Genomic DNA, 14,347 nt, shown 5'->3' with positions numbered 1-14,347 from the left:
AAAAAGGTAAAATAATTTTTAAAATTCCAAAAAAAAAAACAATTCGAGATTTTTTAAAAAAAAAATTAAACAATCTAAATTTGGATAATCAATTATACTGAAAATTTCCTTCAATAGAAACAATTCCAAGTTTACACACAAGTCTGAATATTACACGAAAATCTCCAGAGACGAATCATTTTCTAAAATTTCTCGCGCGAACATTTTCTCCTTCCCGATTATTTTATATTCGAATATTATTCCGACCCTCGAACGAACGAAACTAACTAACGAAAATTGTTAACCATCTACAACTAAAAAAAAAAAAAAAAAAAAAAAAAAATAAGCGAAAGTTGTCTGTCATGAAAAGAAATCGGAAGATGGCGGGGGAAAAAAGGGAAGGAGAAAGGAAAAAAAAAATCAGAACGAAAACACGAGACGAGAAAACAATGGAATTCGCGTTCATGAGCACGCTTGCTCGGCTTTGATCTCGCAGAGATACTATCGTGCACCATTGTCTGAAGGAAAAACAACGGGAAGGGAGAGAGGGAAGGGTTGGATGACTGATGTGGGAAAGAATCGAGAGACGGGAAAGGGCGGCGCTGATAGACCCCTTTTTTTCGTCGAATGCGAAACCGTGGCCGGCTTAATAACCGAGGGAACCGACTGTCGGGGAGGAGGAGGGAGTATTGTGTTTCTGGAAACCAACGTGGACCTGGAAATTGCGCGCGAGACGTCTCGTTTTTTAATTCCGTTTCCAAAGGGGGATGGGTGTGGTGTTCAAGGAAAATGGGAGAATGGGGAAGTGTAGATTTGAAGTGTAGGTTTGGAGAAGAGTTGGAGAGGGGATAAACGTAGGAGAATCGAGAGAATTATGCGAAGATTATTGCGTTTATATGAGGGTAGGTGTTGGTGAGTGAGATGATAGGTAGATTTTTTTCTCGAGAGACGAATGTGATGGTAATTGGATGGAGTGTTAGTTGTTCTTTTGTTTTATTTGAAATTTCTTTCTAATTAAAAAGTATGGGATTGTTTAATTATATGTTGCATGTTAGGTAAAATAAAGAATTAGCTGAAAAATTAATTAATTAATTTGAACAGTGAGAAAGTTGTAGAAATAGTAGGAAAATTTGATGCAGCTGTGGGAGAGTAATTCCAAACTTTTGACGTATCGTTAAGATTCTTTTAAATTAAATTACTTTCGTATTGAAGCGGAGGAAAGTGAAATTGTATTAATTAGAGTGAGGAATGAGTAAAAGATCCTGAAAATATGCAACTAAGTGTCGATTTAGCTTTATACTCCTGCTCTGCCGAGGATTGCATAAACTTACAAAGTTTCCTCTTAATAATATCTTAACTGTAATGTATCTCTAACTACCAAAGTTTTTTCTTGATATAGACTTAATGTAGACTTGCCAAAGCGGAATTAACGCTCGAGTATAATCTTTAGTATAATCTTGATTTAATAAACTTTGATCATCAGGATTATTCATTGCCTTCAAATTCGAATTTCTTTTTATCAAACTCACTAGCTGTCAACGAAAATTCATTAAATATTCTACTATCGTACGATTATATATATTTGAAAGAAATCAAATATAATCAAATATTCTTTAAAATTTTATATGTTACTTACAAAGAATAATTTATAATTTCTTTTTCTTTTTTATAAAAGATATACACATATAATACTTTAGAAAATAATTTTCAATACATTCAGATTAAATAAAGATAGCCTATTATTAATTTATTTAATTTATTATTAATTCTAACTCAAATAAAATATTTATATATACAATATTTCAAATAAATCAATCTCTTCTCGAATTTTTTACATTGAATCTATATTTATATTATTCCACAAACAAATTGATCAATTAAATTTTCCTACTAACTAATCTTCTATATATAGGTATCATTTAATACATCATCTCACATATGTATAACAATCTCTTTTCCTTTATTCACATAAATTAAACAAATTTATGCAAACTTCCAAGGATTCCAAGTTTTTAAATTACGATTCTCTCAAATTTAATTGAAAAACTTGAAAGAAATACTTTCACGAACCATATCTTCCCTGTTCAACCCTATCATCTGGTAATCAGAAACTGGATTGTCGATTCTACTCGATTGCAATCGAAAAACAAGTATTAACGCGAGAATCTCGCGTGTAAGATTACAAGCCTAACGAGTTTTCGATCGGAGATCGAAGAAATCGAAAGAAACAGAGGGCAGGATTCGAGGATACACGGCCAATAGAAAACCAGTATACAGCGATTGCGCTGCACAATGCGCTTTCAATCCTCTTCGATCCTAAAGCGAGTGGAAACTTCGACTTCAAAAATATTTCAGGTTTTCCTATAAAGAAGACGATGACGGAGAGAGAATGTATTGCGCTCAACGACACACATCCTCGCCGTAAACGTCGCATGTTGCAGAGACGTGGATAGAAGCGATTCTGACGGGCGGAAGGAAATACGTGAGAAACGACTCGTTTATTTTAAAAGCGTCGTTCTTTCTGGAGAGGACATATGGACGGGGAGTAAGAATATTCGATGTCAAGAATTTTTGATTTTCATTCTTAAACCGTCGAGGAAAGTTATTACAGAGAGTGAGATCTTAGATTTTATTGTAATAATAATAAATCTTTTCAAACATTTCATTTGTTTGGTTGAAATTGTAAACTAGAAGTGGTTAATTATAATTTCACAAAAAGAATTGAATTGTTCAACAGTTAACAACATGTAACATGGTTTATCAATTCGATAACATCATATCACGTTTCTTTTTTTTAATTTTCGTTACGCGATTCTAAACTCTTCAAATGGTTAATTCTTAAAATGATCTTTAAATAAATCGTGGCGTAAATTTCATATTCTTTTTCATTTACATTATTTCGCAATGGTTTAGAAGAAAACGATGATCAATCAAGAACGTTGTAACGAATGAATGAAATTTAAAAGGTATCTCTCCAAGTAAAGAACAATTGCACAATTGGTATCTCCACACATTACTCAAATTACCGGTAATTGTTCGTCTTATGTTTCCAACTAACGTTTCGAGAAAATGCTGTATAATATTGCGACATGCAACGCGATCGTTAATCTTTCGTTATCTTTACACCTTTGTAACATCCAAGAATATATTATCTTGAAATACGAGAGAGCTTATGATTGCGCTTAATATCGAGTTATTAATTATATTAATTACATTAATTATATTAATTATATTAATTACATATCGAAATAATTTTCTCTAAAAATCAAAATTCAAATTCATTTATATAACATTCTCCTCTTCTTTCTTTTTATTTTAATTTTTTATCGATCGAATAAATGAAAATAATTCAAAAATTATTTTCTCAAAATATTACTCTCTCTTTAAATTTGCAAATTTGTTTTCAGAGAAGACATGTTCGCGTGTAAAATATTCCATTACAAATCTACAAATATTTTAAAAGACAACAATTATTATTCCATAGCTCAATCATTCAATATTTTGAAATATCTCGTAAAATGCCTTCTTTGTACCATAACATTCGTTAATAGGAGTAGACAATAACACAATTATCTCTGTCAGAAATCAACTCTCTTCACGCGAAACTGTTTCCAACCGTTCCAAGAATTGCGAAATAATAATAAACGATGGATCTGTCCGTGTTTACGTCCACAGAACGTCGAAGCAGATCGAAGAGTCACGACCAAGTTTCGAGGCGGATATTGTTTCGAGTAATTCAAGCGTGTACACACCACGACTCGAGGACGAACGTGCTCTCCCGTGTTCGATTCGCGAGATAAATCTAGATATCGAGCTCATCTCCGCGGGATAAGTGCTCCCTCGACGAGTTTCTCTACCTTGACTTCATGAACCAATAAAACCGGTCCTGCCATTTCGTAAAGTGAATTCGGTAAGTCAAGTTTCTTGTCTCCATCTCTCCTTCGAATCATCATTCGAAATGATTCTAAACGAGTATAAGAAACGAATGATATATCTTTGTTTTTATATTACGTTTGATTCTGAGTGTTTCCTGAGATTTTGAATGTATTCCTTTTCGAAAAATTGAAAGAATTGGATGTCCTGGAAATTCATTCGTTCGTTTCTTGATCTCTATTTGAAAGTTTTGAAAGTTCGGATGAGAGAAGTGTACGTAAACGCGAAGTTAAGTGAAGTCGAACGAAAGTGAAGCTAGCTATTTTATTTAATATAAATTGTCGTCTTTTTTATCTCAACAACTCTATCATAGAGTTTGATAAATTCAACGTATGCATCAAAGAATTAAACAATCGGGAAATATACGAAAAGTAAAGTTATAATAAAATCACAAAGGCTTGCGAATTCTTAGCACGTAGCATGACGATACAACAGACAATTTCACGATATTGCGACAAATATTGTATTACGATATTCGATAAGTTTGACAAGCTGTCTATTTGCAAATCGTTAAAGAGAAAATACTCGACGATTCGTACACGCAGCAAAAATATGAAAAAAAAAAAAAAAAATATCGGCAAGAAGATCTCGACCGAATTAAGAGAAGGTGTAAAAATAGAACGAATCCATCCCTTAAGACCAAGAGGAGGGGAGAGAAGCGAAAAAAAAAAGAAAAAAAAGAAAAAAAAAAAGAAAAAAAATGAAAAAAAAGAAGTCAACGACTCGTGGACGGTGTATCGATTGCAAATATTTAAAGTACGAGGTCAGAGACAAGAGAGTGCTCAAGCATTCTCTGTCTCGGAGAATAAGTAAATAATGAAGGAGCGGATGAGGGTGAAGCAGTATGTGTACACTACGCGTCGCATGGGATTCGTCAAATCGCTTTAGCACTAGTGGCATAGCTGTGAAACGGGGTTGTTGCCTTCCTACAGGCCTTTATCTTCGCTGCTAACACCCTCCCAAACGCTCGATATTCAAATTTCCACGTTATCCACTCGAGGATCAACTATCCACGGAGGACACACACACACACTTGGTAAATCCATTTTTGTTGATTTTTTTTTTTCTATTTGCATCATTCAATGGCAGAAATGGAGTTAATAGTGGCAAGTACATATTTATATTATTTAATAGAAAATAGAATAATATTTTTAAGGTTTATATTCGATAAATCCATTTCTATTTTGATCTTTCTGATTTTTTAAAAACATCTATAGTGATCAATATCGATAAATTCATTTTAATTTATTTTCTGATATTTTTGTAGCGATTAAAATAGGAGGATGTGCGGTCATATTCCAAAGAATATTTGAAGAGATAAAGAGAGATTATAAAATATAACCATTTTAATCATAGATATCATATAAATTGAAAATAATTTATCGAATTCAATTTTATCAATCTCATCATGTCAGATATATAATAATTTGCATTTTATTTATTTTTTTTATTATTTTATTTATTATTTTTTATTTATTTTTTATACGTTGTAATTCAATTTATGTTTATAAGCAAATTTTTATTCTTATATTCTCGCGGCAGTCATGCGTATTACTCGCGAACAAAAACAAAATGGACACAAAGAAATAACTCTTGTAACAGGACGTGTAATCTGAACATTGTAAATCAAAGTGCTATTATTACATATTTAGCCAACGTAGTAATGTTAAAGCACGTGAATCGTGGCGCGAAATATAGTATCAAGTCCATTGATATTATCCATGTGCACGCAAATACAACAAGTCTCAAAGCCTTGCACATCGTATACACCTTATTTCTCTGGATAAATCAATGCAGATTTAGGATATATCCTTTTTTTTACATAACAATAAAAAAACTACAACATATAATCCATCTTTCCATCCTAACATTTAAATAACTCGTATTTAATATCAATTCACAACAATAATCTCAATTTTAAAATTATTTGAAGCGAATATTGTAAAACTATTACGTAGCGAATCAATTTTTCATCGAGAATTTATTTAAAAAAGCCTTTATCGATTATTTTACAAATTTTTTTTCATCGAACAAGATTAAAGAATACATTGTGTTTGAATACAAAATCAATAAGATCCCACAGTTAAATATACTTGATCGCAATAACTTTATCTACTGTCACGCTTCTGTATGATGTATGCAATTATACCTATCGGCTAATTTTAATTATTAATGCATATTTCTCGATTGCATATTGGATACAATAATTTCATGTGATTTTACGATGTACAAGGTTCATTTTTTAAACGATATTTGAACGAAGAAAGTATAAGCGTTGCGATAGTCATTCGTTCCAGCAAATATTCGAATAATTTAATCCCGGGTTTTCAAAATATATTTCACACTGTGGATATCGCAAAACGTTTTAATTCTTAAACAATAATAATAATAATAATAATAATAATAATAATAATAATAATAATAATAATAATAAATAATATTCCACAATTGGACAAAATACAGTTTTTTACAGTTTGATGAGATTGACACAAATTATCCCCGAATCGAACTATCGATGCGTTAATGCTCAACTTAAACAACTTCCTCCAGCTTTAAACGATAATTAATACCTGCCAATATTGGTAATAACCTGAACCTCGGTCGAGTTGGCAATAAGGGATCGAGGGGGAACAGGAATTGGAACGTGGCCATGTCTCAAGGCGAGAGAGCTCGACGACCATCATCGATTATCTCTCCCGAATTTTCTCTCTCGACCAAAAAAAAAAAAAAGAAAGGATAGACTCTAGAAGAGGAAATTTTTCAATTTTTTTTTTGTACGTAATTTTACGCTCTATTCTCGAATCATGTGTCGCAAATCGCAGAGCTTGCGTTGACGTCAATTCAATTGATCAATTGATTTATGGATCGATAACGAATATAAATTTATGAAAATTATCTCGACGAGAAAAATATGAGCGAAATATAGGCTCACATTTTTATGCTCATCAATGACTCTTATTATTTACTGCAATTATATCAATTCGAAAAATAAACTCAACTTATAGGATTATATCGATAAACGATATAACAATGATTTTTTTTTCCATATCAATAACTGAAAATTTTGAGCAAATTTTTATTGCGACGATATTTTTTGTTCCACGAGTTCTCCCTTCTTTTCCGCTTTCTCTATCTTGAGATCACTTCGCGCAATCTTACCTCCTGGCACCATACGCATTCTCAGGATTGCTCTTCAACTTTTCTACACTCTTTTAACAAACACTCGAATCTCTATCGCGAGAATTCGTTGTTCATCGATGACTTATAATATAGCGAACATTCGATTCCATAGATCCAGGCTCGCGAAACGGAAAAAGAATCGGCCTCGAGCGTAATGGAATTTACGTTTTGCTTTAGCGAAACACGAGTGACGGCCAATTTGCTCAACGACTGTGCTGGACTGTGATCGAGTCGTGTCCGCGACCAATCGTGAGAATTTTACGCACGGAATTCGGTTAGTGTGCGCCATCGTTTCAAATCAGAATGCCTCGTTTCCAATTCGCAGATACGTCCACCATTTTACCACCATGATTCCGTGAAGCTAAATTAGACTGTCGAGGATGGAGAGGAAATCGAGCTTTTGATGTATCTGGTTTCTTGGTATACAACAAGAGATCGTGATGTGAAAGTTAATTTTTTTTTACCGATTGATACACAATTATAAATTGTTTCGCGCTGATCTAAACGATTAAAGATGTCAAAGGTATTCAATGATATCTAATGATATTATAATTTTAAAACAATTTTTAAATTATCGATAGATAAAGCTTAGTACAGTATGTATTTAATTTTGATAAATTTTTTAATAAAAAAATAAAATATATCTATTTATAATATATATAAATCTATCTACTGCTGTATGGGAATAATTTTATTATCGAAATTTTCTCTTTACCATATTGAAATATTTTTCTCGTGTATTATCTATCGAGCATTTAAATTGAAAAGTTTAGTATTACTATTATCGTTTTATTAGTGTTTTTGTTCGAATGTTAAATTTTAATTATATTTACGATGATATATTACGAATTATGATGCAAGATACACGCCAGTAAACGTCCAAACTAAGTTCATTTTAAACAGAATAATAAAACGATTAAGGGAATCATTAACAGAAACAGATTTGAAAGTGCACGATCATGTTCCAGGAAACAGATGGTAAGCGGAAGGCGACGTCAACAAGTGTCTTGGCACGTTTGAGCGGTTTTTCAAAGCGGCCCTTCTTCCTGGCGAAGCTCGTAAAGACGCTTGGCACTCTAGCGACCAGGAAATTGTGCCGCGTGTCTGCCAAAAGTTTCATTTCACCGAGGACCGAGCATTCGAGCTCGTCCTTCAAATAAATCACGGAAAGATTTCTTGCTTTATAGCACAGTCTTTGTTACTATAGCTTGCTTCATAATCGTGCTATAAAGTGCATAAAAATGTTGGTTTTCCTCCAAGAAGGAAGTCAATCGACTTTCTGTTTCTTTAAACAGAATATAGAAATACTTAAATGAATACTAACTGAATAAATAACATTGGAAATATGATTTGTAATTATAAAAATTTTTAATGTTAATGATATAATGTATATACAAGATATATAAAGCAAAATTTGAAAATGTATATAAAAGTTACAAAACGTTTATATAGCAAGCAGCTATATATTTTTAAAACTTATAAATACAATAATAATTATTAAATTTTAAAAGATTCAGTAAAATATTAAAATTTCGATAAAAAAAAAGCAGAGTCACGTGATAATTCAAAATATGTAAGTAAAATGTCACGAATGAAAAGAAGTTAAGTAACTTGAAAATCCTTGTTCATCCCTCCTTATTATTGTTCCTTGTTTTCAAGGGACTTTCATAATATCATTCTCGGTTTTATTGTGAGAATGAAAGTTTGATGTTTATGGCAAGTGTTAGGGATGTTAAATAAGGGTGTTTGAACTAAGTGGTTGAAGTTGGGGTTGAATCAAGCTTTCGCAGCTAAAGGAAACTAAAATAAAATATTACACCACTGCACAATGTAAATATAATTTTTCTGTTCCATATATTAATTTCATAAAATATTACGATATCTGCTTAATTTTTTTCGCTTTAATTAATTTATCAATACCGATATAATATTCTTTTTAATTATTCTAACTTTCGAATTATTTGAAGTTTAATTGCAGTTATTTAAAATATTTTTCTGCTATAAAAAAAAAAAGAATTAAAAATCACGAACTTATCATGATTATAAGCTTGCAAACATCAACAAACCGTCTCGATCATCGAAAATTAAACTTCTTCGCAAAAATTTCACACAAATCTTTACTAAAACACTAAAAGATCTTCCTTATTGTTCTGAAACAGTTATTCCAAAAGATATTCATCTCTTGGAAAAAGTGAGACATCATCAAAGCATGACGAGAATTCCTTTGAACAAACGCACTCTCGTGAGTTTCATGCAACTCGGATATTTAGACGCTAAATAACCGCCAAACCGACCTCTGGAATACAGATCCCTGTCACAGAAATACCTTATTATCGTCCAAAATTTTCAAGAGTCTATTTCCTTAATATCCTCTCAAAAACAATCGAATAACGATAAACAAAATGAAATCATTGATCGTCCGTGCAAACTCGAGGAGAGAACGAGAAGAAAAAAGACGAAGATATGAAAAAGTATGAAAAAGTTGAACTAACTACAATACCACATCTCTTTTTTGTGGTATATATTTTATATAGATTCCACAATTCCATAAAATGAATTTCTTTTTCTTTTTTTCCTACAACTTTTACACGCAAAGAAAATACAAATAGAAAATAAATAGAATAGATTTCGACGTGGGAACGTAACCTAGCCTCGTTGATCCTCGAGAATGAGGGCATTCGGTTATACGAAGCATGGATGATAATATTGCACCATGAAAACTGTTCGAGATCGAACGAAGACCATCGTTGAAGGACTTAGTCTAGCTGCCTTACCTTGGTAATGGCACGGAAGCGAGCGTGGCTTCCGTTCTGAACGACGAAGTCTTAACTGCAGATTAAACCAGGTACAACCATTGTGAAAGGTCCGCTCGAGGACCCGTGTCGCGAACTATATCTAGATACGTTTGTAGGCCGTTTCACGTCCTCTATTTTCCCCTCTCTCCACATGGATTCTTATCTTCTTTCTTTTCTTCCTCTTCTTCTTCCTCTTCTTTTTCTTTTTCGTTGTCGTGGCTTTATATATTCCTTTCTCTCTCTCTATTTCTTTTAAATTTATATTCTTAACCTGGAGGTAGAATTCGAAGAATGATTAAAGAGAAAAACGGTATTTCGCTCGTGTTTTGTTAAAGAACAGTATACACACATATATATATATATATGTATATATAATTGAACTAGGCGAAATCGTAAATCGAAAGATAATACGAATAATATAGAATATTAATTGACAGCATTCGTTTTGGTCGTTCCTCGTATCCTCTCTCTTATTCGTCTTCTCGCCTCTCTTCTTAATAATATTCTTATCAGACGTGTGAATTTCTCGAACGAGCAGATAAAACAATAGATGAATGATATTTTTTTTCTCTCTCTCTCTCTCTTTCTCTTTCCAAAGACATATATTTTAGTAGATTTTCTTCTTAATAATTAATCACATCATATATTAATATATTTCTATGTATGTACATATATATATATTTTTATTTTATTTTATTTTTAATCTCGCTATATTGATTTCATCGACAAGCCTCTCTAAGCGTTCTCTAATTATCATCTATTCCGTCGTTTCTTTCAATCGATATGTCAACCTGTTCCCATTCGTTCGGTTTAATTATTCGTCCTTGTTTCTTTTCCTCTCTCTCTTTCTCTCTCTCTCTCTCTCTCTCTCTCTCTCTCTCGGCCAGCCTCTTGATTCGCTCTTCGCCAATTTAAGACACTTCTTCTTCGTCGTATATGTCACCTCGTTCACCAAGTCGACCTCTGAAAACGGAATTTCACGCGGTGATGCACGACTATCCGCCACGGGGAGCACGCAAGAAACGACAAACACGTGTGTCGCGATCGTGCGATATCCTTCCTTCTCCTTCCATCGCTCAGCTTTTTGTCCCCTCCCCCCCTGATTCTCGCTGCTCGTCGAAAATTTATACGCTGCTCTTGGAACCGCTTGCTTGAGATTAAAGGTTTGTTCGACAAAAAAAAAATTCGAGGATTATTCATTCGTCAGCGCAACCAAACCTAGTTTTTCTAATCCTAACCCCGTTTAGTCTAATTTAATTTGATCTTAACGAAGTCTATCCTGAGATTAACCCGACGACAATTTTTTCCAATTTTTTCTAGTAATAGAAAAATCAATTCCTTCGATCAAATCTATTTTGACGAAGTTTAATCTAGTTTAAGTTAAATATAATACAAAAACGTGGTTCTTCAATTTCGTTTAATTTTAAATTCGTAATAAGTCATGTTATACGAATGGACTATTTAAATAATTTTCGAAATACTTCGTAATTATTAATATTTTACTTTAATACTGTATTGCACAATATTGTACAGCATTGTATAATACTTTTAGTGATACAAATATTGCATATACGCAAATATTTGAGTCAGATATAAATATATTTTCAATTCATTCACAATTCCATTTTTGCGAAATGTAAAGCATCTTTAATTTATCTCTTAAAAATCAAAAAAATTTTTTGAATATTATTTTATCTGATCAATTTTAGCGACACTGCATTAAGTTTTCAAATTATTCTAATTTAATATTTCTAAAAATATGAGAAATGACGACGAGTCGATTTCAGACATTCTTTTTTTTTTTTTTTTTTTTTTAAAAAGTATCCTACTCTCTGATCTTCATTCGAGACGAACTTTCTTTTGTTCCCGAGTCAAGTGCGCCATTAATTTAAAAAATATTGAATTACTTCGCGCGTTGATTCCAAGCTCCACGTATCCTATCGATCCATTCCATAAGAGGTTATCGCTTTAAACGAGGGCATGAAAGTTCGTAGCTCGATACTTGTTTTCGAATGCGAAGATGTCTCTCTCTTTATCAGAAATATCAGCTGGACATCGAAAATAATTTAAACAACTTTGGAAACTCGTCCATGTATTCGCTCTTCTATGATATCCACTGGATAATAATCTCGAATCCAATTTAAAATAGATGCATCTATTGTTGGATGTAATTGTGATGATGGATGGAAAGTTTTTTTTTTTTTTTTTTTTTTAAGAAAAAAATTAAGGTCACTTTGACATGTAATTGTAGGGAAATTGACACGAACTATCCCCTTTAAAAACGTGAAACCGTGTTCCACAGACAGGAAGCGAAACACCAGGAATATATTTTACGCTTCGTGGAGATTATGGGGTGCGATAATAACTTTTGCATATGATCGTTTATCGTTGAAGTGGTGTTACACAAAGTTGTGCTGTTTATCGATTTTCTTCGCAAATAACATTTTGTCATTTATGTTAGTATTTCTCTCTCTCTCTCTCTCTCTCTCTCTCTCTCTCTCTCTCTCTTCGTATCAAAAATAAAAATCAAAAGGTCTTCAATGATTTATTATGGACAAAGAATTTTAAATCTGTTAATAAAAACGAGAAATTGATGATTATAGTTACGAGGGCGAGCCATTTATGAATCTTTCTTTCTAGTCTATTTCTAAAACAATTTCCAATTTAACTTCTATCCTCAATACAAACAATTTAAACAAATCACTGAAACCAATTTTTCTCCTTTCGCAAATGGAAAAGGCCACAAAAGGCAAAGCACAATTGAAAAAAAAAAGAGAGATCCCTTTCCGCTCGATTCTTTTCTCCAATCCTTATGAAATACTATTTTCTAAAAACGAATCGCTTCAGGGACTTTGTACTCACGTTACGCAATTTACTTAGACGCAATGGATGGAGCAACAGTCGTAATGGATCGTGTTCTCAATGAAAAGACATTTTATCTCTGGATTAATAAACCGAGTTACGATTAATAGGATCATGATCGAATGTTGACTTGCGAGTATGAAACGAAACGACACGTTAAATATGATATGAGAGAGAGAAAAAGAGAGAGAGAGAGAGAGAGAGAGAGAGAGAGAGAGAGAGAGTTGTAGATTTGTGAATATCATTAATTATTTCGAATTAATTATTATTTTTGTATACACACGAAGTATTATTATGTGAATATAATTAAATGATCTATTGAAAAATCGATTTGAATTGATCAAAATCAATCCGACTTTATACGAGATATATAATTATTTTTCCGTTTTAACAAAATAAAAAAATAAACTTGTATATTTTTAATAATTGCAAAAATAAGAAACTAGTAACATTGTTGCTATAATTGTGCAAGAGAATTAATAATTGATATTAAAATTTTGTGAATTATCTATCTGTGAAATTAATAATAATCTCAATGATAATTCTCTTCTGCAAAAGTAACATCATTAGCTATCATATTAATAAATTCTCTTGCACAACGAGTTTAATAAAGAAATTATTTTAATAAATTGTAATGTTAATAATCGAGATTGAATTATTTTCAAACGCTCTTTCTTTCAAAAAGTAGGAAATTTCTGATCACTAAATCTCTGATACAATTTTTTTTTATATTATTAAATTTCTACGCGCGAGAACTTTTAAACATCAAAATAACGATTCGAATAATCAAAGCGACACACGTTTTAATTCGCGTACGAACATCGAAACGAAATTCTCAAAAAGTAGCAATCAAGCAACAACAAGTTAATGACAGACGCGATATAATTTACGCGCCACGATTTCAACGAGTTAACTGGATAAATGCGGAGCTACGAAATTCGACATTAAAGCACGGCTGCCCTTTTGAAATGAAAATTTCACGAAAATTTATAGCGCCTGACCCGATCGATCGTGTCGATTGGAACGAATGAGAGAGAAAAAGAGAGAAAGAGAAAGAGAAGAAAAAGGAAAGCAAAGAAAAATAGGGAGTTTTCAAACGTTCCATAGAACGCATACACCTGCGTGCTTTCTCTTCAACTTGTCGAGTTAACATGCTATTGACCCGCTAAACCAATTTCCGGGGCGCAATTGCGGAAGATTTTTATTACAGGGGACGTAATCGTTGAACGAATTTGATCGTCCCCACCCTCTACCACTTGTGTCTGCATGCACTCGTGACGCGAAAGATGAAACGGACAGAGGGTTTCGAGAGATTAAAAAATTGCACCGAGGCTTCGTTCGCCATTCATCCTGGCACGCGCTTTTGATGTAGTAATTAATCTTAATACACGATTGAAACTCAATGAAACATGGGATTATGTAAGATTAATAAGTTGTAGCAAGCGTATGAAATTGAGTGAGAAGTTGTGGTTGGATTAAATATATAGGAAAGGATAATTTTTTGGAGAGAGAAGGTGGAGTTGAAAATTTAAAGACAGGATTAGAAATGTAAATGAATCGATGAAATTTGAAATAATCGATGAGAGTTTCAAAATATG

General features: G+C 32.5%; 1 protein-coding gene across 1 annotated transcript in view; it reads right to left on the bottom strand.

The window, feature by feature from the left end:
- LOC122719195 overlaps positions 1-9,979 on the bottom strand; it is a 193,177-nt gene extending 183,198 nt beyond the window's left edge. Inside the window, exon 1 of the mRNA XM_043944813.1 lies at positions 9,867-9,979. The gene's annotated coding sequence lies outside the window, so the exon portion shown is untranslated. The remainder of the gene's footprint in view (positions 1-9,866) is intronic.
- Between the last annotated feature and the right edge of the window lie 4,368 nt (positions 9,980-14,347).

This window comes from Apis laboriosa, unplaced genomic scaffold, assembly GCF_014066325.1.
Source record: "Apis laboriosa isolate Shangri-la unplaced genomic scaffold, ASM1406632v1 scaffold70_cov154, whole genome shotgun sequence".
Lineage (NCBI taxonomy): Eukaryota > Metazoa > Arthropoda > Insecta > Hymenoptera > Apidae > Apis > Apis laboriosa.
The sequence above is the reverse complement of the archived record's forward strand: the minus strand, read 5'-3'. Positions and strand labels throughout refer to the sequence as shown.